The 22,591-nt window shown below is 39.5% G+C and overlaps 2 long non-coding RNA genes across 8 annotated transcripts in view; one reads left to right on the forward strand and one right to left on the reverse strand.

The window, feature by feature from the left end:
- Positions 1 to 22,591, forward strand: part of LOC144580739 (uncharacterized) — a 57,362-nt gene that overhangs the window by 24,232 nt on the left and 10,539 nt on the right. The window lies entirely within an intron of this gene.
- LOC118151662 (uncharacterized) overlaps positions 9,232 to 22,591 on the reverse strand; it is a 288,187-nt gene continuing 274,827 nt past the window's right edge. For 6 of the 7 annotated variants that reach the window (XR_013530818.1, XR_013530820.1, XR_013530814.1 and 3 more), the window contains 2 exons: positions 19,238 to 19,352; positions 9,232 to 18,662 (listed from right to left, as the gene is read on the reverse strand). This is a non-coding gene — a long non-coding RNA (uncharacterized LOC118151662). The remainder of the gene's footprint in view (positions 18,663 to 19,237; positions 19,353 to 22,591) is intronic. The other variant, XR_013530816.1, reaches the window with a different exon arrangement.

Below are 22,591 nucleotides of genomic sequence, written 5' to 3' on the forward strand. Positions count from 1 at the left end.
TCACATGTAGCCATACGTCCTAAAGAACTGAGCAATTCCACATGTAGATGTAAGTGCACAAAGGAGACATGTAAAAAAGATGTTAATTATAGCATTGCTTCCAAATGCAAATTATTGGGAAAGCCTAAATGTCTGTCAAAGTAACACATAAATAAATTGTGATGGTACATACAGTGGAAAACTATGCAGCTGTTTAAATTAACAAAAACATCATGTATCAACATAGATAAAATTTTAAGACACAAGTGAACAACAACGTTCAAAAACATGTACAGTATTATGCCATTTACATAAATCTTAAAAGAAGCACATTTAAGTCCTTGGGTTCTTTATTGGCACATTCATATGAGCAAGATAATTAGAAAATCGGGATGTAAACACTAAGTTCTGGATAGTCGTCACCTATGGGGAAGGTGGGAAGGCAATGGGATGAGAAGCTTCAATTCTGTGTAGAACATTTTACTTTTTAAAGAGTTCTAAAACAAATGTGGCTAAATATTAAGATTTAGCAAAAATGAGCAATCAGTTCAAATCATGATTAAATTTTTATATGTGCCAAACTATTTCAACATAGGCATTACTTTGTCTGCTATTAAGATCAAATGAGATGTATGAAAATTCATTTGCACAGTGCACCATAACTGGCAGCCAATAATGGGCCATGAAATGGTAGACAGCTGTATTATGAATTCATCAACTGTGCTTAAATGTGCTCAAGACATTCATCATACTATATTTTAATAACATATTTGAAGTAATTTAAATGTCCAGTAATAAATTGTTGTGTAGCCTATAGTATATTTATTCATGTAAATGGACACACAAAGGATATGCAACCACCGAAATGATGGTTTTGGAGATTAACTTTATGGAAAATGCTTAATACTTAATATTGCATGAAGGAAACAATATGTAATATTGGATGTAGATGTTATATCTAATTATGGGAAAAACTAGTATAAAAATTAACATTAAGGAAAACTCCAGGAGAGGTGATAGAATTATGGGTGGTTTGTCTTTTCCTCTTTTTGCAATATTTTGTTCTAATTTCTTATGCTTTACAACATTAAAAAATCCAATGGAATTCATATTTTTCTAGGTAGCATCCAAAGAAAATAGTATTACATAACTCATTCTCTCAGAGAACTGAGAGTCTGAGAGAGAAGCAGATATACACACTAAATTTAAGGATAACCATAATGATGAGTTTCTGAACACTGATTTTTATATACTGATGCCAACTCTTACACCATTTTGAATTATTATTTATAATATAACTGAGGCTCAAAAGATATATGTGACTTTCACAGCCTCTCTCTCCTCAAATGTCCTAAAAACACCTCTCCCCTCTCTCCTCTCCATTGTCCCAACTTGCTTCCTATATCACTGACAAAACTGAAGCCATCTCAAGGGAATATAGGCTCCCTCCAGCACACCTAGCCACTTGCTGGATTTCCATCCATAGACTCTGACTTCTTACTTGTGTTTGAGAAAAACACAGAAGAACATTCATTTTTCCCTCCCATCAAACTCTTCTTGATTCCACCATTCATCACCATAGTTGCTCCATTCTGAAAAGTTTTCTATGTAGAGTGCAGTGAAAGCAACTCATTCACCACTGCACTGAAGATGGTTTCATCAAGGTCAGCAATGAGCTCCGTGCGTTGCTGAAGCAATGGTCTATAAGAAGTTACCATCTTGACCCATCTGACAGAGTTAATTACTCTCAACACACTGTCTTCCACTACGCTCTTGGCTCTTCCTTCTTATTCAAAGCTGAATATTCCTGCTTTGGTGTCTGTTGCTGGTTCTTCTTTTTCCCATCCTCAGATGCTTTTGAGCTCAGTCTTTGGACCTCTTCTGTTATCTTCCCTAATTCCCTCAGTGATCTTATCTGGTTTCAAGACTTTAAATACCATATACATACTAATGACTTTCAGATTTTTATCTTTATCCCAGCTTCTAGTTGAAGAGTTTTGTAGATGTACTATTGCTAAAAGACTCAATTTTTTATCAAGAACAAAGGAAGGATATTCATTCACGTGACTCCTATCTAGCAGACTTGTATATTTTTCCTGCATACATGATATGGAAGCCAGATTTGTATATCCAAATACCTATGTGACATTTCTACTTGGATATCTAATGGAAATGCCAGATGTATATTTAAAACTGAATTCCTGGGCTCCCCTCTAAAACCTTCTCTGCTTGTAACCATCCCCATCTCAGATGATGGCAACTCTATCCTTCCAGTCTTTCAGCCAAAAAACTTTGACACGTAGCAGGTGTTCAAACCAGTGTCCTTCAATGAATAATCTACTAAGCAAGTTGCCTGAATTCACATGGTAGGTAATAGAGGTGTGTTGGGGTCCAGCACGTCTGCCAGGGGACTACCGACCTGCAGGAGTCCCCGAGACCGCCAACGTAGATGTCTTGTTCAACCTGAGGGAGAGAGTGTGCGGAAGTGAAAGAAAATAGAAAAGCGGAGTCTGGAGGGCTGGCTTAGGCTATGTCCAAGCAGCAATTTTATTTTTGCAATACGTTTCATTATATACTTTTCTGAAGCCAAAGTTGTTTACACCAAATCAATGTACTTAAGTTACAGTAAGCAAGTTACGCCCACTAAGTTACGCCCAGTAAGTAAGTTAAGCCCAGTAAGTAGGTTACTTCCAGTAAGTAGGTTACGCCCAATAGGTCAAGGTAAGCAAGTTACAGTCATGCCCTGTAAGCTATGGTAAGTAAGTTACAGTTATACCCCGTAAGCTACGGTAAGTAAGTTACAGTTACACCCAGTAAGTTACGGTAAGTTAGTTACCAAGTGTAAACACTTAAGTTAATATTTTACAATGAAGGTAACAAGGGTCCAAAATGAACACAATCAAGCAATAAACCATAAGGAGCCGAAAGTGGTCACAATGCCTTGCAAGTCCTCATATCCATAAAGTAATGTCTGTTAATTATTTTGAATAACATATAGTTCCTCTGTCGGTTCCTGCTTTCCCTCAGCTTGACTCCCCCAACCAGGGATCTGTGTCCGGGCTCAAGCTCACTGTATGGTGAGGCCCATTTCCTAGGGGCCTCACACAGAGCAATCCCCACAGATTCCCTCAGAGGTGGGTCTGTCTGGCTTCAAAAATCAAGCTTCTCCACTTGGTTAGACAGGCTAAAATAAGTTATTCATATGCTCAGAGGAAACCATTTATTGAGATAAAGCTTTAAAAAGAATAACAGGAATGTTATATTTCAAAGAACGCTTAGAAACCTCTGCTTTCATTCTAAATATGCCTTGGAAAAATCTCTTCACACCTTTAACTCTGGGGTCAGGCTTTGTGATTCTGAAGTTAGGTCATTGCAACCATATCATATATGCAGAAAGGAACCTATGATAACATTTCTACCCATTGATCTTTGAACATAGGTGCGTGAGAATGGTTCTCCGTGAAATGATGTACAGATGGGAAAATATGCTATGGTGACTAGAATGAGAGACGAAAAGATCTTAGACCCATGAGGGTGTAAACAGAGCCCTTAGTGAGCAGAGCCTAGGACTCAGGAAAGCAGTCAGGGGCCATTCTTCAGAGTGTTCGGAGTGTGGCCTTGGAACCAATCAGAGTTAGATTAGAGACCTAGCTTTGTCATTTGCTAAGTGACAGAGGCAAGTTACTTAACCATTCTGAGTTTCATTTTCCTTATCTGCAAAAAAAGGATAGTGATAGTACCTACTTCATAAAGCTTTCGTTAAAAAAAAAAAAATACAAAGAACTTAGCATGGTGCCATTGACATAATACACTCAATAGATATTTCACAATGTTAGTATTTGCATTCATCTCTTTCCAATAAATGTGAGGTTAGTTAAAAAGTTTTGTAGATGCACTATTGCTAAAAGACTCAATTTTTATCAAGAACAAAGTAAGGATATTCACTCATATGACTCCTATCCAGCATTGTATTAGAGGTCCTAACAAGTGCAATAAGGTAAGAAAAAAATGTTTTCAAATTAGAAAAGAAATAAAACTATCTCTATTCACAGATAGCATGATTGCTTTCTAGTAAATGTCAAATAATCTGTTAAAAAGTTACAAACACTAATACACTGTTACAGGATAAAAGAACTAAGAAAACAATTCATTTTCTATATACTAGCAATGAAAAAAATAGAAATCTTATCAGGAGTATAATTTACAATATCATCAAAGTCACAAAATAAATACATAGACATTTAATAAAAGTTGCACAAGATCTACATGCTAAAACTAAAAAAAAAACTAAACAAAAATTTTAAAAACTGAAACAGAGAAATACTAATATATCAATATCATGTATTGATAGATACATTTTAAACATATTAGTCCTTCCACAAATTGACATATAGGTTTAATACACTCTCAGTTGACATTCTAGTAGAAATTGATAAAAGTTTTAATTTGTATGTAAAGGCAAAGGAACTAAAATAGTCAAAACAATTTGAAAAAGAACAAAGTTAGAGAATGTACACTACCTAATTTAAATACTTGCATAAAGTTACAATAATTAACACAGCATGATATTGGTTTCAAAGTAGACACATAGATCAGTGGAGTAGAGCGTTTAGACACAGACCCATACATGTATGATCAACTGATTTCCACAGAAGTGTAAAGGCAATTCAGTAGAGAAAAACAGTCTTCTCAACAAATTGTGGAGGAATAAACCAAAATCAAGACCAGGAAAACCTCCACCCACACATTGCATCATATACAATGAACTCAAAGTGGACATAGACTAAAACGTAAATTCTAAAACTGTCAAATTGCTAGATGAAAGCATAGAAGAAAATCTTTATGATCTTAGATTAGGCAAAGATTTGTTAGATATGATATCAAAAGCATCAGATATATAAAAGAAAGAAATTGATAAATTAGGCTTCATCTAAATGTAAAACTTCTGTTCTTCAAAATACGGTTAAAGCAATCAAAAGAGAAAACAATCCTACAGAATTGGGGAAAATATTTACAAATGATGAATTTATCAAAGGTCTGATATCCAGAATCTATAAGGAACTTAACACAAATTTACAAGAAAAAAACAACCCTCTTAAAAAGTGGGCAAAGACATGAACAGACACTTGTCAAAAGAAGATATACATGTGGCCGGCAAGCATATGAAAAAAAGCTCAATATCACTGATCATTAGAGAAATGCAAATCACAATCACAATGAAATACCATCTTACACCAGTCAGAATGGCTATTATAAAAAAATTAAACAATAACAGAAGCTTGCAAGGTTGTGGAGAAAAGCAAACACTTGTACATTGTTGGTGGGAGTGTAAATTAATTCAAGCATTGTGGAAAGCAGTGTGGCAATTCCTTAAAGAGCTAAAAACAGAGCTACCATTGACCTTGCAATCTCATTACTGGGTATATACCCAAAGGAATATAAATTCTACCATAAATATACATGCACACATAAGTTCACTGCAACACTATTCACAATAGCAAAGACATAAAATCAACCTACACGGTCATCAATGATAGACTGGATAAAGAAAATGGGGTACACACACCACTGGAATACTATGCAGCCATAAAAAAAATATGGTCATGTCCTTTGCAGGAACATGGATGGAGCTAGAGACAATTATCCTTAGCAAACTAATATAGGAACAGAAAACCAAACACTGCATGCTCTCACTTATAAAAGATGAGAACACAGGCGCACATAGAGGGGAACAACAGACACTTGGACTTACCAGAAAGTGAAGGGTGGGAGGAGGGAGAAAAGCAGAAAAAATAGCTATTGGGTACTAGGCTTAGTACCTGAGTGACAAAATAATCTGTACATCAAGCCTTCATGACATGAATCCACCTATACAAAAACCTGCACATGTACCCCCGAACCTAAAATAAAAGTTAAAAAAAAAGAAAACAAGACCCAAAAATGGGTCTTGTTAACACTTAACAAAAGAAGTATATCAATGGCAAATGAGCACATGAATGATGCCAATTAAAACTGCATTGAAGGCCAGGTGTGGTGGCTCATACCTATAATCCCAGCATTTGGGAGGATGAGGCAGGTGGATCACGAGGTCAGGAGTTTGAGACCAGCCTGGCCAACATGGTGAGACCCTGTCTCTACTAAAACTACAAAAAATTAGCTGGGCATATTGGCAAGCACCTGTAATTCCAACTATTTGGGAGGCTGAGGCAGGAGAATCGCTTGAACCTGGGAGTCAGAGGTTGCAGTGAGCCCAGATCGTGCCATTGCACTCCAGCCTGGGCAACAAGAGTGAAACTCAGTCTAAAAAAAAAAAAAAAAAAACCTGCATCGAAATATGACTATGTACCAATTGGGGGCAAATCGATAATACAAAGTGCTGGTAAGGGTGTGGAGCAACTAGAATTCTCATATATTGCTGATGAGAATGCGAAAATTGTACAGCCACTTTTGAAAAATGTTACACAGCTTTTTTTTGTAAAGTTAAAAATATACTTGCCAAATGACCTAGAACTATCATTCCTGTTATTTACCCAAGGAAATGAAAACTCGTGTTCACACAAAATTCTCTATCTAAATGTTTATAGAAACTTTATTTGTACATACCAAACACTGGAAACAATTCAAATGCCTTTCCACTGTGAAAAGGTAAATAAACGATATTACATCCATCCAGTGAAATACTACTCAGCAATTAAAAATGAACTACAGATATTTACCACAGCATAGATGAATCTCAAATGCATTACTAAAGTAATGTGAAGGTGAAATAAGAGTGTCCAAAAAGTGGACAGCAATATTCTGTATGATGTCATTTATATAATATTCCAGAAAATGAAAATTATAGGGACAGAAAACAGATCAGAAGTTACCATGGACTGGTGTGAGAGGAGGGCTTGGCCACAATGTGGCATCAGGGAAATTTTTGTGTGTGATGGAACTATTTTAAATCTTGCCTACGAAAGAGATTGCACAACATTATCCATTTTTCAAACTTCATGGAACCATACACTAGAAAAGAGAATTGAGCATTATGGAAACGATACCTCAACATATCTGAGTAAACAAAAAAATTATCTAAGTCGACAGCTATGTGTCTTCATCAGCACTTAAAAATCGTTACTGAACTGTCTTTCATCCTCTATCATTGTAGATAATGGTATTTCTTGGTTTAACTGTGAGATCTCAAGGTATGTATCTATTTTCATGTTTGTTATCCTGCTTTTCAAATCCGAGGAGTCCTATATTTTATTAAGTGGGGAACGTTTTCAGCATTATCTCTTTGAATGTCTTATTTCTCATTCTCTCTTCATGGAACATTTATTACAGATGACATTTCTTCTTCTCATTTAAAAAATATTTTTATATTTTTCATTTTTGTATCTTCCAGTGGCATTCTGGGGAATTTCTTCAGATCCATTTCACAATTTTCAATTCTCACTTTGATTGTGTCTGACCTGTGTTTTAACCACACCATTGCCTTTTAAAAGTAATACTTTTTATTGAAATATAGCATACATACACAAATATGCATAAATCATAAATGTCAACTCAAATAATTTTCGCAAACCACACTGTAAAATCAGCACCCAGATCAAGAAGTTGAATGTTGCTAGCATCCTGCAGACCCCCTTTGCACTCCCTCTCAGACCCCCTGCCAAGACAACAACAATTTTGACTCTAATACCACGTGTTAGTTTGACTAGTCTTTGAACTTAATATAAATGGAGTTTTCAATCTGAACTTTTTTGGTTTCTTTTACTCAACACTATGTTTGTGAGAGCCATCATATTGTTGTGTGCAGCATTCATTTCTCATTGAGGTTTAGTATTCTATTATATTAAGATGCTACAAATTATCTTTTGCACATTTATGGACATTTGGCTATTTTCCCATTGGAGGTAATTATGAAGAATTCCATGTGAACATTCTTGTACACATCTTTTGGTGCATATATCTCTGCCTTTCTGTTGGGTATATATCTAGGAGTGGAATTGCTGGGTCATAGAATAGATTGACTTTTCCATTGCTTGTGTGACAAGTTGCCACAAGTTTAGTAGCTAAAACACCACAAATTTACTATCTTACAGTTCTATAGATTAGAAATCCAAAAGAATCTCACTGGGCTAAGATAAAAGTGTTATTAGGGCTGCCCTCCTTCCTGGAGGCTGTAGGGGATAATGTGTTTCTTTGCCTTTCCCAGCTTCTAGAGACCATCTGCATTTTTTTTTTTTTTTTTTTGGTTCATGGCTGCTTTCTTCCAGCAATGTTGGTCTCAATTCTTCTCATTTTCATCTTGTTTTCTCTTCTGCTTCCTGATTCCATTTTTTAAGACCCTTGTAAGTGGGCCCACCCAGATAATAAGACAGTCTCCCTATATTATTTCCCTAAGAACTAATGATGTTAAACCTCTTTTCAAATGATAATGGGCCTCTGAGAAGTTTCTTTTCCAAAGTGTCTACTTGAACATTTTACCCATTTTTATTGGGTTTTATATCTTTATTATTAATGTGTATGAGTTCCTTAGGTATTCTGAATACTAATTATTTGTCAGATATATGTACTGTAAATATCTTCTCTGATTCTATGACTTGTCTTTTCACTCTCAAAGAATTGTCTTTTGGCAAATAGAAATTCTTAATTTTAATGTAACCCAACTTTCTTTTATTGTTAGTATTTTATATTATTCTATCTAAGAAATCCTCACCTACAGATATTCTTCCATGTTTTCTTTTAGAAAACTTAATTTTTATATGTAGATTTATAATACATTTGTACTTTCTTGTATAATACAAAGTATAAATCAAAATTCAGTTTTCTCATATGGGTATCCAACTCATGAAAAATCAATTTTTGGAAATAACACTTCAATTCCCACTGCATTTTAGTTTTATCTTTGCCATAAAGCAGTAAACATAGATGTGTGTATCTTTCACTGACTTTTCAATTTGAAATGCAATGTTTTTCATTTTTCAAGATCTACTAATTTATTTTTCAAATAGTTATTTTTTTATATTTCCCAAATGGTATCCTCTGTTTCTGTAAACCATACTTTAAATATTCAAAATGTACTTTCTAATGTAATCTCTATTGAACAGTTCTATTATTGGGGCTCCTGGGCCACTAATTCTCAGTTTGTGTGTCGGCTGTCCCCCTCATAGTGGATTGCCTCCCTGTGTAGTTTTAATTTTTTGTATATGAACTTATTTTCTCCCTCCCTCCCTCCCTCCCTTCCTTCCTTCCTTCCTCTTTCATGTTTGAGACAGAATTTGCTCTGGAGTTCAGCGGTGCCATCTTGACTCACTGCAACCTCCACCTCCCAAGTTCAAGTGATTCTCCTGCCTCAAACTCCTAAGTAGCTGGGATTATAGGCATGAACCACCACACCTGGTTAATTTTTCTATATTTAGTAGAGACAGGGCTTTATCTTTTTGTCCAGGTTGGTCTCGAACACCTGGCCTCAGGTGATCCACCTGCTTCAGCCTCCTAAAGTGCTGGGATTACACACAGGCATGAGCCACTACACCCGGCCTGTATGTGAGCTTATTTTCAATGAGCATTTGTGTGTGTGTGTTTGTGTATAAGAGTCACACACAACATGAGTTTTGGCTTAACACTGAAAGTTTATTTTTCTCTCATGCAAAGTCTGAGGCTGCCTTCCAAGCAAGTGATTCAGTAATCCAGCTGTTTCCATCTAGTGGCTAAACTATCTCAAGATGCAGCTGCAATTGTCACTGAGGAATGAAAAGGAAAGTGAGTGATCCCATGCCTTCTCTTCTATGCTTCAGCCCAAAAGGGACTCGTGTCACTTACATTTCTTTGCCTAGAAATTGTCACATGATCCTGGCTAATTGCATGTGGTCAGAAACCTGGGGGAGCACATGGATATTTGGTGAGTAGTAAATGTCTCTCCTCTTCTAATTACCAAATACTCTTTTGCCTGCTTCTTCCCAGTCAAGCCCTCCCCTCCTTGAGTGGGATCAGATCCAAACATGACTCCTCTGAGTTGGGGGCCTATGAACCACAGAGACAAGATATCTACCCCTCCATGCAAATATAAATATCTGCTCCTCTCCTCAACACAGTGGCAAGACACCAGCAGGATAATCTCCACAAACTCATTCATTCAGAAGGAGTGAGAAGAGAGACACATAGCACTCATCAGTTTGTAGCAATTCTGAGATGGCACGGGGCTGATGCTGTGAGGGCTCCTACAATGGGAATGGGAACTTCCTGTTATACAGTTTTCTTAGGAATGTTCCATAATATCAGGTTCTTGAGAGGTGAATTATCCCATTTATGGTGTCTACTGACACTCCCACAGAATGGACTGCTTTCTCACATGTGTTGTAAGTTTTGTTTGTGAGCTGATCATCAGCTGGTGTTTATGTTTGTGTGGGTGTGACAGTCCCATGTACCCCAAGTTGTTAGAGTGCTTCTGCCAAGTGCTTCTGGGAATCCATCAGTCCAGGACTGCGTTAAACATCAATTTCTCATTTGGAGATGTCTGTCTTGCAGGTGGCATAAATTTAGACTCACACTCCCCTAAGCACCAGTTGAGGTTTGACTTCCCATTGAAAACTTTTGACCTCCCTGAGCCAGAGGTCATTTGGTTAAAGCCTTTTCTGTGGCCCTCCCAATCTCATTTCCCAATTATCTTCTCCAAAGGTAATTGGGATTCTGAAGATGGCCTGCATGCTTCCCATCTATGCATTTTTAGACTTTTACTATTTATGTACATGTCTAAAAAGTAGTATACAGTATTGATATGTCATTTAAACTTATACCAATGGCAACATATAATGGTTACTCTCTGCAACTTTTTTCTATAAATATCTTTTCAAGAATTAAATATTCTAATAAGTATAAAGCTGACTCATTCATTTCAGTCACTGTATAGTATTCCCCTGTAACTCAACTTTATTCCATTTCTCCGTTAATAAAATCTTTTTTTTTTTTTTTGAGACAGTGCTTCTCTCTGTAGCCCAGGCTGGAGTGTAGTGGCACAATCTTGGCTCACTGTAACCTCCGCCTCCTGGTTTGGTGATTCCTGTGCCTCAGCCTCCCAAGTAGCTGGGATTACAGGTGTTCACCATCACACCCAATTAATTTTTGTATTTTTCATAGACTTGGGGTTTCACCATGTTGACTGAGCTGGTCTTGAACTCCTAAGCTTAAGTGATCCACTTACCTTGGCTTTCCAAAGTGCAGGGATTACAGGCGTGAGCCACTGCACCCAGTCTGGAATTTAAATTGTTTCAAATTCTTAGCTACAACTGATCGTGCTGAATGCATATTCTTTGAACACATTTGTAGAAGGGTATTTGGGCTATATATTTAGTTAAGGAATTACTGGATCATAGGATATGGACATCATAAACTTTATTAACAAATTACTGTCCGAAATGGTAGTGCCAATTTATGGTCATAAGTATTTTAATAGAGAATATAATGTGTGTTACCTCTTCAATATCCAAGCCAAAACTTGGTCTTGTTCAACCTTTTAGTTATTTTCCATATGACAGATATAAAATGTTATTTCATTGTAGTTTTAATTTTCAGTTATAAGGTTCCTATGAGGTTAAGCTTTGTTCCATCATTACTGGCTTTCCAGGTTGCTGTTGTAAATTACCTAGTTTTCTGTTACGACTTGGCCTTTCCTTTACTGATGTATGAGGAAGGTTTATGCTTTTCTGACGTAGTCCTTTGTCAGCTCTGCGTATTTTAAGTGTTTTCTCTCAGTTTTTGTTTTGGACACCATCCTTAGAATCTTAGGCAGCCCATACTTGGTTGAGATGTCTGGAGTTCATTGGCGAATAATTTATTGCTCATGCTTTTCCCCTGTTGCTGTGATACAGATGCCACAGGAGTAGGTGACACTTCCGTGCTCCCCTGGAGCCCACACAGACACTGCACTTGCAGCTGGATTGGTTTTCCTCGCTGACTTGTATGTCCGGTACTCCTGACTGCTAGCAGGATACAGGGTACACCATTGGTCACCCTAGACTTGCTGAAGCCACTTCACCCGATGCCATCAGAGTGAAAATAAAAAATGCTGGAGGCTTAAAAAAAATCACAACATGAGCCACAGCTCACTAGCAGCCAGGGGAAGACATCCTACAGGCCTTCTGCAGACTAAAAAATGGTGTCTCAATTCAGGAACACTGAACAGGAAGCTTTTCATTCAGCGCAGGAAAATTACAAGTCATGAAAACCATTGCACTAGGTTTCTATCACAAGTTGTAAGGTTTCATTTTGAGAGAGCATCTCAGATATAGGGGAACAATTTTTATTGGAGCCACTCCAAATAATAAGGTATTTCTTGGTTGTTATTTAAAAAGCACCAGAGAGGCCGGGCACGGTGGCTCAAGCCTGTAATCCCAGCACTTTGGGAGGCCGAGGCGGGTGGATCACGAGGTCAAGAGATCGAGACCATCCTGGTCAACATGGTGAAACCCCGTCTCTACTAAAAATACAAAAAATGAGCTGGGCATGGTGGTGTGTGCCTGTAATCCCAGCTGCTTGGGAGGCTGAGGCAGGAGAATTGCCTGAACCCAGGAGGCGGAGATTGCGGTGAGCCGAGGTCACGCCATTGCACTCCAGCCTGGGTAACAAGAGCGAAACTCCGTCTCAAAAAAAAAAAAAAAAGCACCAGAGAGCCACAGGCAAAGGCCTTCTTTCTTCTCTCCAAAACCTCATTATCTCTACTGACAAAATCATATAAAAAGATTTAACATCTCTTTACTGTTCTCTTTTCCTCTCACTCATATGTCCCTGTTCGTCCCATGCAATTTTCGTCACTAGAAACACTTCTCTGGTTTAGCTGTGATTATCAAATGTATGTCACAAAGTACTCTAATAGATGATTTCCCACAAGGTCCAGGGGCACAGTCTAAGTTCATAACATAATTGTAATTATCGTGTTTTATTTTAAATTATTAGGTGAATTTTGTAGTCTACTCCATATTATATCTGGATTTGACTTAATGACAATATGATGTATTTGAAATTTAATTTTCAGGCAAGTTGAAGCTGTAGGAATGGACATCATGTGTATCTTTTGAATAGCCTCCAGTTAGTGTATAAAAATATTCATGGGGCTATGGTTCTAGAGCAAAGGTTTTCTCTAGCCATCTGTGTTTCTACTCTCCAGGACATACACAGGACGTCTCAGTCAGATGGTCTATTTGTTGTCCTTCGAGCTCGCTATACTATTTATTATATGATGATGTTTACTGACACCATTTTCCAGAATACTTATCCTTCTCTTCATGTTTCTGAGGACTTGAACACCCTGCTTCTGTGATAAGATTTCTTAAAGTCATTGAACTCATTCCTTCTTCTAGTCTCAAAGTATTTTATACTTCTTTGGCTGGGAATTTAGAGCATCTTGTCTTATATCGTTGGTAACTACTGTATACATTTATCACTTACTGGATAGCACTTTCCTCAAGGTGGGATCTAGGTCTCAGACCTCTTTGTTTCTCCCGGATTTAATTAGGACAATCCTTGGTAGTAGTAAGCATCTATATTTTTGACAACCCTGTAAGTATTTGTAGACCAAGATGAGATTACTCCAGAAAGAAAAGAGAGAGAAAGGAATAAAGAAGAGAGAAAGAAAGAAAAGAAAAAAAGAGAAGGAGGAGGAAAAGCTAACATTGATTGAGTGCCAACTATGTGTCAGGCACCATGCAAACAGCAATAACACATGATACACATCACTTTCCATCTTTACAATGAACCTGTCAAGGAGCTGTCATTGTTATCACATTTTATACCCAAGAACACTGAGGCTCTGAGATGTAAAATCCCAAAGATCACGCTGCTATGAGAGCTAGACCTCCAGCCCCTGACTCCCTGATTCTGGATCTTAAGTTCTTAATTATTAAGGAAAGAAGGACAGGTGAGGGCATAAGACAGACCCATTTAACACAGGTGACGGAACTGGGGAAAGGAGCCACGCACAGTATTACCTGTGGTCAGTGGGGCAAGGCGGTGTTCTTTCTAGTAGGCAGAACTACTCCTTTCTAGTAAGAGAGTAGATGCTTTCTTCTAGGAAGGTGTGAGATCTGGACCTGACCTTGAGGAGCATGGGGTCCAGTGAGGGATAAATGTGTAGAATACGGGAACCAACAATATAAGACAGTGTTCCAGGTTCCTGTTGGCACCATGGAGCAGCAGAAAAGCCCACAGCATTGGGGAGAGGGCAAGAAGAAGAGGTGCCAGCAAGGGCACCGCATTCCAACTTGCCTCTTTTCCACTTGGCCCCCAGCTGTTCTGATTATTCAGTTCCTCTCTCTCATGTGGCCATGCCACAGAGAACATGAATTCCCCCAGAATCCACTTCCTTTCTTCAAGCTGACCCTTTACAGAACCCAAACTCCCGCCCAGCTTGTCAGTCTGATACCATGCTTGGCCACAGCAATCATGCCTGCTCAGCATTTTCACAGATGGATGCTATTTTCCAGAATGGAGTGTGGAAAAATGGTATATTTTCTTCTGCCATGATAATATCCCCCAAATTAGGGGGGTAAAAGCACCAGGAACTGATATTTTACAAGGTCACACTTCATTTTTCCTGGCTTGATGCAGCCCAGGGCTGAGGGTTTGTTTTCTAAGAAGCTTGTGGGGACACTGGAGACTATCTGGCAGAGTCCGTGCCCTCAGAGTTTGGTAACTCTTTTACAGGGTCTCCCTAAATGGGAGAATGTAGAATTGTAAAGAGAACTAGTATAACATCCAGCCGGCTGGGGAGGATCTGTCAGATCAACAAAGGCTAATTCCGCGCGTTCCCTGCTGGGCTTCCTACTGCATGGGGACACTCAGCTGAACTGTCTATTAAGAATATTTTCCTAAGTCATTTGTGTTAGATTATAGGCTATAAACTGCTTATTGTTGCCTGGTCACCATAAATATAAAGCAATCATTTTTAATGCAAGCAGCTGTTGGGCTGGCTTCCCCAAGATGCTTCGCCCAGGGAGTCAGGTTCTGCTGTATTCCCCTTCATCAAGTGATTTCTGATTGTTTTTCCGCTCTGCTGCATACCACACAAGTGGTAATGTAGGGGGGGTATACATCTTCCTTGCAGAGTTTTGTTTGGATGAGGAATTTCTAAAAATATCTAAAAGAAATTGATGGTGCAGCGGGGGTGCAAGGTAAGTTGTATGATATCTGATGACTCGAGCCCTCATCATAGTCTCTATTAAAAAAAAAATGACCTTGGAAGGACAAGCCTATTTTCTGACCTCCAGCCATAAAATATGAGATCTTGAATTCTACTTGTTGAAGATAAATGCATATATATTTATTGAAGATACACTTATATATCTTCTTATATTTATTGAAGAGATGTATTTTATAATTATATTCGTTTGGGATTTGAGGTTATACTTATTACTTGTAAATTCTTTATGGGGGTCTATAATGTACTAGGGCACCAAGCTAGACATTAAGGACATAAAGGTGAGTCAAAATTGACATGGTGCCTTCTTTCCTGTCTCTTTGTCTAGTAGAAGAGATAGACTGATCAAATTATTACAAAAATTGCTATATGGGATATAAAGGAAATTTAAGGGACCAATAAAATATCTAATCTAGTGATCCATGAAGATGTCCCTAATCAGCAGTTGAGCTGAGACACCAAGGGTAAATGAAGTTAACTCGACAAGGGAGGAGGGAGAATGAAGGAGAGATTTCTAGGAAGACTAGGAGGTGAGAATTGGCAACATGCATTATAGGAACCCAGGGAAGGACAGGGCACTTGATGCAGAAAGGGAAGCAGGGTCTAGATCTAGCAGGGGTTTGGGGACATCTTAGTCAATTTTCCATTGCTTATAACAATATCTGAAACTGGGTAATTAAAAAAGGAAAGAAATTTATTCTTTGCAGTTATGGAGGCTGAGAAGTATTTAATACAAGGCTAATGGGCCACAACTGGTAAGGACCTCCTTGCAAGTGTGGAGTCTCTGCAGAGTCTTAAGGTAGAAGAGGATATCACATGGTGAGGGGGCTAAGCATGCTAACTCAGGTCTCTCTTCCTGCTCTTATGAAGCCACCAGTCCCACTCCCATGATAACCGTTAATTCATTAACCCATTAGCCCATTAATTCATGAATAGATTACTTATTCATGAGGGAAGAACCCTTATTATCCAATCACCTCTTAAAGGCTTCACTTCGCAATAGCACTACATTGAGGATAAAATTTCAACATGAGTTTTGGAAGGACAAATATTCAAACCACAGCAGGAGGCTATGTGAAGAAGAGCTTTGTCCTCATCCTGAGACCAACAGGAAGCCACTGGAACCTGTAGCAGTTAGGGTCTCAGAGGGAAACTGCTGGTTTCCTCAAACCATACTTAAGTGATGCATTGGAGATAATTTCAAGACATTATTTTCATGGGTTTGGGTAGAATTAAAGGAACCTGAAAAGGATGTTGAAACACTCAAGCAAAGCAACATCAAAAATCCAGGCTCACCTCTTGACCTGAAGAAGCAAGAAGAGGAAACAGGGCGAGCTGGGGCTGGAGAGGGGCCACCCTGCAGGAGCTGTGGTCAGGGAGGCTCACAGTCAGTGTTAGGACTGCAGCGCTCTGGTGGGAGTAGATACTTCACACTCTTTCTGCTATTGTCCTGTAGTCCCTGCTCGGTCATTTTATTGGCTGAATCCAAACAGAAACCAGAAAGAGGTATCCATTAAAATCAGCAAGTCCTCCCCCAACAACCAGGGTATAAAGCAGGGCAAAGAGGGACTGCATTGTAGTGGCACTGGAGGGGCAAGTAGAGAACAAAAAGCACAGAAGGCTTTCAGGCTGTGAGTGGCATGATCATATTTGTATTACAAAATAGAACATTCTGACTGCTCTGCAGAGAACTAACAAACTAAGATTAAGAATAGGAGGACTTGTAAAGTGGCATCTATAGCAATCAAGGGAGCAATTATGAATGGCAGCCTAAGCCAGAGTGGGGACAAAGTTGATGGAAAGAAGTGGACGAATTTAGTGATTTCTCACATGGTAGAGCTTGGCCAAGACTGGAAGGAACTTGGCAGTCTTCAAATTGTACCCATCCATTGTTGTGGGATAACCGAGGCTCAGACAAGAGAAGAGACTTGAGCCAGAGGTAGAGTTCTTTCCTCACCTCTTCTACTGCATAGCCACTGTCAATATGCTTTGCCTGGATTATACCTGGCTCCTTCATATTTACTCTCCAGGACAAATTCCTTCCTTCTCTAAGTCCTCTGAAGGCCACCTTGGCAATACCTACTCCCGGAAACTTGACTTTATCTTCCTGACTGTAGGTTCTGTACTCCATGGCCTCCTTGCTCGGAAGACCTGAACATTCGCTGCCTTGTAGAGCAGCACACCCTGAGCTCACCTCAATGGCTGGATCAGGATAAGCAAAGAGTGCTGAGGAAGCAGTAAGCAGTCTCTTCCCATCTTTATTTCCATTAGTAAATAAGTACTGGATGCTTACTCTTCTCTGGGCAACATTTAAATTTTGTAACATACATGTAGATTATATATATATATATATAAAATATATAAAACCACCCTTTTACAAATGAGCAAGCTGAGGCTCACATAGGTTAAACAAGGTCCACAGTTGGTAACTGGAAAGGCTAGACTGAAACCCAGATATGCCTGCCACTAAATGTCCATGTCCTTAACCACTATACCATACAGCCTCTCACATACTTGGCACAGCACTATGTTAGGTGCTCTCGTTTGAGGTATGAGGTTGAGGGGGTTGGTCAGAGTCATCAAAAAGTAGGAGGTGGTTGATAGTCACAGATGGTGACCATCAATCCCTTTCCTCCCTGTATGTACATACTGCTCACTGTGTCAAGAGGAGAAGTCTAATTTCCCTATTTTTGAGTCTGGGATGGCTTCAGATTTTGTGTTAGACAATCAGAATCTGGGATTTCTGAGGCTACATTGCAAAGAACTACTTCCTTTTAGGAGCCAGCTGCCACAATGTGAAAAGCCCAAGCTGCATGAAAAGGCCACATGCAGATGTTCCAGGTAACAGTTTCAGCTGAGCTCTATACGGGCAGCTACTCAAGCCTTCAGATGACTGCAGCCCCAGCCACCATCTGATTATCATTATATTGAGAAGGCCAAGTGAGAAGTACCCAGACAAGCCCAGTCAACTCAAGAACTGTAGGAGATACTAATAATGTTGCTCTAAGTCACTTAAGTGTGGTTCATTATGCATTAACGGAGAGTCAGGACACAGGGTAAGGTCTCTTGTGGAAACAATATTTAGACAAATGAAACATAACCATACCACACATACACTTCTACTCCCAAGAAATTGTTAATAAGAAGCTGTTTTCCTGGTAGATTTCTGAACATCCTACCAGTTCTTGAGCCCAATCTCCTTTTGTCTGCAGGGGTCTTGGTTTCTCTGAGGGCCTCAGTATCCAAGTCAGAGGTCAGCCAGGGAAGATGAGAGCTCATTGGTCCACACCTCTTTGCCTTCCCCTCCTTCTTAGTAGGTGAGGTACAGCTCTCCTTCATCATGCTTTTCCAGGTGCATAAATCAGCACAACACTCCCTCATCTGTCTCCATGAAGCTCCACTGTCCCCAGTCTCCCCGAAGCCAGATGGCACTGGAGCTCTCCGGAGGAGGGCATCTCATGGACATGATGTGATGTTGCAGACTCAGCCCATTCTATGCTCCAGGCTAAGGATGACACAGATCAGATTAATAAGTGAGCTGCTGGGAAGCTCTTCAGAGTACCACGCTGTGGGGCCAACTAAAATGTCCCTGGAATAAAATTCATGTAGGGAGTCAGTTAACTCAGGTCTCTACTCATGACTGCTAACAACACTGGTGAAACATAAATTGGTTTGGCTGCAATTAAACACTCCTTATGGTTACCAGCCAAACTCTGTTGATCTTTGTGTTAAGTGCATGCAATTTACATGGTGTGTCTAAAGCCTCACCACTAACTTTGAGAATGGCCCTCTGAGAGTACCCTGTAACAGTTTAGCCTGCTGACATTCTGAAACTAAAAAATTCATGATGCTGTCTATGCTCTTTACTGGGAATAATTTATTAGAATGCCTGCATTTAAATAGTTTAATATGCCTCTCAAGAAATTGTCTAGTTCAGAAAATCACATGTAATATTACATGGAAAATAAATCTTTATTTTGAACATAAAAAGCATATACTTTTATTACATATTTCCGTTCTTACTAAACGTTGAACAGACATGTAAAAAGTAATAGTGTAAAGAGGCCCCAAGTTACTCACCTGACATGTACCTGCCTCAGTCTGGCCTGGATGCATGGATAGTGGTAGGAGGCAGAGGGGCAGAAATTCAGGGAAATTGTGCTGGAAATCTTTTCTTTCCACTCGCATTTCTTTCCTTGTAAAATCAGATCAAAGTGAATCTTCAAAGTAAATTTAACATGGAAATGAAGTAAAACAAAACAAGAAATAGTCTCAAATATTAGTCAGGAAGTGGGGAAGAGCAGATCATTTATTTGGCTTTGGGGTTTTGAGACAGTGTGTGCTGACGGCTTGTATAGAACCTTGGATCTTTTTCAGCTCTGTTAGGTAGATCCAGTTCTTCCTGCTCCAGTCAATACTTCCTTCAGTCACTGGCCAATCATTCTTTCTCCTCTTCAAATAAGGAAGTATTAGACTTCCCCGTCATTGGGGTTGGGGCAGTCACCCTGCTGCATGTTTCCTATGTGCAGTCTCCAGATCACAGATGTGTTACTCTTGGTCCTCCAAGAAGCAGCAGCCAAGTTTGTATTAGACAATACAGGAGATTTATTGAGGAAGTGTCTGTGAGGGGAACAGGAGAGGAATCAGAGGAGGCAGGAAGTGCTGCCAGACTGCAAGACAGGTCTGATGCTGATAAGGAGAGTGGAAAGGAAGCAGGGTTTGAGAGACAGAGTCTCAGACTGCAGCACAGTGCTAGGGAAGTTTCACCAGTGATGGAGGGTTTTAGAGCAACTTATCCAATATCTCACAGGAATGCATCTACCTTAGAAACTTGTGCTCAATCATTTTGCTGGGAAGCAAAGCCCAGAGCAGAGCATATGCTGTCATGGATTTGGAGCAGAGAGGCGAGGGGTGTCTGTCAGTTTATGGTCTCCACGTGCAGGAGATCTGAGTGGTACATTTTCATGGCCACTGTAGCTGTAGCAGCCATCCTGCGGGAGCAGCCCACGGATGAATAGGAGAGGAGAGGAAGGAAGAAAGATGGCAGGGAGGGGTCAAAGACAAGGATGCAGGGATCAAAGACCAATATGACCCAATTTTGCCCAGGGCCCAACTCACATTTCACAATAGAGAGTATAAGGTCAAGGCTCAAGTCACATTTCAAATGAAGAATGCAAGTCTTGTTAGGTTTCTGACTCCTGAACCCCAGGCCAGCATGAGAATCCGCTAGTTCAACTACACATGCTAGCCTAGAAGGCATGCATCATTTATTACATTTTACCTAAAAGCAAATGTAATTCAGGTTCCAAACAATCAATTTTCAATTGGCCTTTGGGGGATGCAGACATTCAAACTCAGGCAATTATCAACAATAAAGTATTTCAGTTCTCACAATGGTGCAGCCATCAGTGGAGAATACCAAATAGGAGGATAAGATATCTATCTTTACACACTAATATTGCTGCATGGCAGAGAAGAAGCAATTCATTCTTTTCAGAAATATTTACTGAATGCCTTGTGTTGTCAGGAATCGTCCCAGATGCTAGAGTAGTAGGTAGATTTATTTGAGGCTGTTCAAGAATGAAGAACTAAGTATGGGTGAATAGAAGCCATAGGGAGCAGGATTTAGATTTAAAATAGCAAAGTATATCTTTAACAATTTTAAGAATTCTGTCTTCTGGTTGAACATATGCTACCTTCCAATGCGCTCACCAGCTCTTTGCTCACATGGCTGTCACTCCATGGATCACACTGTGTTCCAGCTAGTTATTTATGGATTTATTTCCCTTGATAGTTTGCAAAAATCCCCACAGGATTAGGAGCATATGCAGTAATTAACTAATCAAATAATTAACTCATCATTCACATATTTATTCAACAAAGGTTTGTAAGTGCTTTGTCTGTGCCTGCTGTTGGTATCTGGGGAGGCCAAGATAAGTAAGATACAATACCTGTCCTCCAGGAGCTCACAGTAAGTTAGGGAGAAGGATGAGGAGACATCAATATAAACCTGTGAAGAGCAAGAGCATCAGGGGGGGAATAACTGACTCTGCCAAGGGGGCAGCAATGAAAAAATTCATCACAGAACTGATGACTCCTGAGTGACATTGTGAAGGATGAGTGGAAGCTATCTGGGATTCTATCTCTAGTTTCTAATATAAATAAGTCCTCAGTTCATATCTGCAAAATGAAAGAATGAAGATCAATAAGCAGAATGTGACTGAGGGTATATTTTCCCAATCAGCATCTACTCCTAGTGACAGTCCCTCTCCCCTGGCTCCAGAAGTAGGCTCGTGACCCAGGCTTTTCCAGACAATTGAGCAGGTCCTGGTCACAGCTATTGGTTCAGGAGAGTGGAAGTGGTTAAGGTTGGTCTAGCAAGGCACATCCCAAGACTTGGTTGAGTGGTACAGTCTCACCTTCTGCTGGACCTGGAGTTGTGGGATGTCAGCCAGGGAAATCTGGGGTCACATGATAGTGACAAAATCTGTCTGAAGAAGAAATTACATAGAGAAAGTATAACTGGGGGCTGAAGAGAGAAATTGGGTCCTGATGACGTTGTTTTAGCTCCTGGATCCAGCAATATAAGAAGTGGGTCTCTCATTTATCTGCTCTTTAGGTAATCAATAAATTACTTTGAGGGGGGCAACATTTAAGCCAGTTGAGCTGACTTTTCTGTTACTTGCAACCTAAATTGTCTTGACTATAGGAGGAGATCCTTCACAAAGTATGGAGTTCTCCATTTCCCACGAGTCACATAAAATGATAACAAGCCTATCAGAGAAGGAAATGCTACTGGTGAACCCTAAGTCCTTGTAGCCTTGCTGACTGAAGCTGGAAATGTTGCATTGCTTAAAGCAAAAAATGAACATGAAAGAAAGAAAGGCAGGAGTGAGGGAGGAAATCTGTATAATAATATCAACCAGACTGCCCAGCAGGCTTTTAATGAAGGCTTGTTCTGTTTAGCCTAAAGTTTTATTTCAGAATGACTATTTAGTTTCTGCATATTGGGTGAGGGACAAGATTAACTCAAACCAGAGATAACTGACACACACACAAAAGTGGTTAAAAAGAATCACTGGGAGGCTCAGGTGGGCGGATCACAAGGTCAGGAGATCAAGACCATCCTGACTAACACAGTAAAATCTCATCTCTACTAAAAATACAAAAAATTAGCCAGTGTGGTGGTGGGCACCTGTAGTCCCAGCTACTCAGGAGGTTGAGGGGAGATCACGCCACTGTACTCCAGCCTGGGTGACAGAGTGAGACTACATCTCAACAACAACAACAACAACAAAAAACAATCAAGTGTGTGCGTTCATTAAGAGAAAGAGATGTAGCTGCTGAGAACGGTATTTTTCTTTCTCCTTTTCTCTAAGTGCATCATCTAGGGAGGAATTACTGCCAAAATTCAAAGTCCTCCCAACTTCTTAA

Source organism: Callithrix jacchus, chromosome 2 (assembly GCF_049354715.1).
Source record: "Callithrix jacchus isolate 240 chromosome 2, calJac240_pri, whole genome shotgun sequence".
Lineage (NCBI taxonomy): Eukaryota > Metazoa > Chordata > Mammalia > Primates > Cebidae > Callithrix > Callithrix jacchus.